This window comes from Saccostrea cucullata, unplaced genomic scaffold (assembly GCF_032062105.1).
Source record: "Saccostrea cucullata isolate Sc308-1 unplaced genomic scaffold, CSIRO_AGI_Scuc_v1 ctg16062, whole genome shotgun sequence".
Classification (NCBI taxonomy): domain Eukaryota; kingdom Metazoa; phylum Mollusca; class Bivalvia; order Ostreida; family Ostreidae; genus Saccostrea; species Saccostrea cuccullata.
The window spans coordinates 5,674-8,343 of record NW_026941400.1 but is presented as its reverse complement, the minus strand read 5'-3'; the positions used below and the strand labels follow the sequence as shown (position 1 = coordinate 8,343).

At 33.5% G+C, this 2,670-nt stretch overlaps 1 long non-coding RNA gene across 1 annotated transcript; it reads left to right on the top strand.

The window, feature by feature from the left end:
- Positions 1–428: 428 nt before the first annotated feature.
- Positions 429–1,098, top strand: LOC134257759 (uncharacterized). Its single transcript, XR_009989993.1, has 3 exons — positions 429–478; positions 572–765; positions 988–1,098. It is a non-coding gene; the product is annotated as an uncharacterized LOC134257759 (long non-coding RNA).
- The last annotated feature ends 1,572 nt before the right edge of the window (positions 1,099–2,670 follow it).

Sequence of the window (2,670 nt, the reverse complement as noted above, 5' to 3'; positions counted from 1 at the left end):
GGTTTTATTGATGAATAAATTTATATGTAACATTCAATGCCCATTATCCTGTGCAGCTCGATGTTCCAGATTAACCTCTTTGATCATCTCCATATCAAGAACTAGTAATAAGAGATACGATGTAATAACATCTATTTTGCAGTAGCTGGATTACCTTTAATAACATTGTCGCATTAGCCCTTCATAGCTTAAAATCTGACAAGTATTCACAAGTTAAAATGACACATGTTGTTTAAAAGTTGCCTGTCTCATTGAATTGATACCTGCTTAACAATGTTTTTTTTTACTGCTGATTATTTAAAGAGCATTTATTGTAACAGCTTTACCGGGGTATAGTTATGTTAAATTACAAAAATAGAACTGTTCTGAAAAAAAAAATAACTTTTTCTTCTGCTTTTTGTTAAGTTCCAGTTTGCACAAAAATCAACAAAAAAAAAAGATGTTATATAGCAGACCCTGCCTGTCCGAATCTAACCAGGTAATTTTACAAAGAAAACTACATATTTATTGTAAATAATATACCATGCTCATGTATTAATCCAATCATGACACAAAAACGTAACTTTTGTAGTGACTTTAAAGAATGGACCTTTCTTACTACAACCGATACAACCACGCTATCAAGTACCACTTCTACCGATCAGGGAGATACTTCTATTGATAAAAACTGGGTAGCGATACTAACGGGTGTTATAGGTGTAATTATTTTCATATTCATCTGTTCAGGATTTACTTGGAAACGTTTTCGAAATGCAAAGAAAAGGGGTAAATTTTATTTAATGTAATCTTTATCTTTTTTTTGTTTTAATTTTCTATAAAATCCAGTACATATACTGTCAGAACTATGCAAAAGGAAAATAAATAAATGAATAGGAGAATATCAAATGTTTTAAAACAACTTTTAAAGCGCGTCTCTCTTGTTGTATAAATCTGAAAATAATCAAGAGAAAAGATGTGATATTTAATGTATTCTATGTGTACACGTAGACAAGCCATCTTCTTTAGATGTGCGCTATACAAGATCCAGGAAGAATCAACATCCTGAAACAGAAGGTTTATTTCAAGAGATAGTAAATGAACAGATGAGAGGAGGGGGTAAGTCACGGAGGTCTGATATTAGCCTCTAACACTCTCTATAGTTTTACCTCTCTGATTAAATAAGTCGTATAGAGTATTTTATTTTTTGAGAGTATAGTAATGTCTGAGGAGGTATTTTCTAAAAGTATATATAAAATGAATTGGAGAAGTTTTGATAAGAGATTCTTATTGAAGCGATATCGTCTCTCTATGTATTTTTTTTCAAAATAAATCCCTCTCCCTGTATTGTTTTGTTTGAATCATAAACATCATGTAAATGTCATCCGTTTTCATCCTACAATATAACTGCATATACATATTCATCTTTGCTAGCCAAGTTTTTCTGATACGCTACTCTCCTCATAAACCCATTTCATATGATGATGAGAAAAGAAGTGGTTGTTTTCGTCATGATCTCAAAATCGAACTTTTTGTAGGGCCGTATGCCAGTAGTTTATGAGAAGAGCAGATATCAGAAACCCTTAGCTAGCAAAGATTATCAATAAACCTCAGTACAAGATAGCTAGAAAATGCATGGGGAAAAAATAAAAAAAATCATCATAAACATTGAATTCCAGTTTAAGGGTTTATTAATATGTTCAAAATAAATTCAAATTTTATATTTTGAGTCACTCTTAAAAGGGGTCATTTTGCCTCCCTTCAATTTTGCATTCGACGTGAAGGGAGGCATTTTTGTCCTTTTTTCACTTTTCAACGACAGAAAATGACTCCCCACACGTTCTCTGAAAATTTTACCACGATGAAAAATGACCCCTTTTTAGAGCGACCAAAAATTGTAAGGTTAAATTGATACTAGGTATCAATTAATTCATCCACAAAATATAACATTTTTGCATTTATACCGTTTACGGTAGCTCAGTCGGTAGAGCGCTCGCTCCGTGATCGGGAGGTCGTGAGTTCGTATTTCGGCCGCGACTGACCTAGTCCTTAAATGGGAGCAACTGTTCCTTCGCCATGCGCTCGGCACTTTGAAGGGAAAGTTGCGAGTCCTTCGGATGAGACCTTAAAAACCGAAGCCCCGTGTCAGCGGCAGGTGTTGGCACGATAAAGATCCCTCACTGACCAATTGCCCTGAGTGCCGAGTAAAGGTCAAAATTTGAAGCCCTTCACCGGCATACGGTGACGTCTCCATATGAGTGAAAAAAGTCTCGAGAGAGACGTTAAACAACATACAATCAAACAATCATTTTTGCATTTTAAAGAATTTTTACAACAAATCCATATAAAGTTTTAAAAAGAACGTGTACAATTTTTAAAAATTTATCATTAGTTGCAGTTGTTGACTCAGAACCCCTGGCTTGCAAGGATGAAAATAGGGAAGTATCATCATAGAACTAATGAATCAAATACAAGTGCCAGAAGTATAAAAATGCAATTTAGCAACATGCTAATATCGTGTATCTTTGTCATGGATCTTTGTCACGTTATGTGATAATTGTCTAGGAAAGTAACAATTTAAAAGAAAAAAAATGCTGTGCTATTTGCCACTGTTAAAATTAATTTTTCAAAACAATAATTACTTAAGCCATTTTTCTCAAAAAAATTGAACAAGTTATTACAATTTTTAGGCTC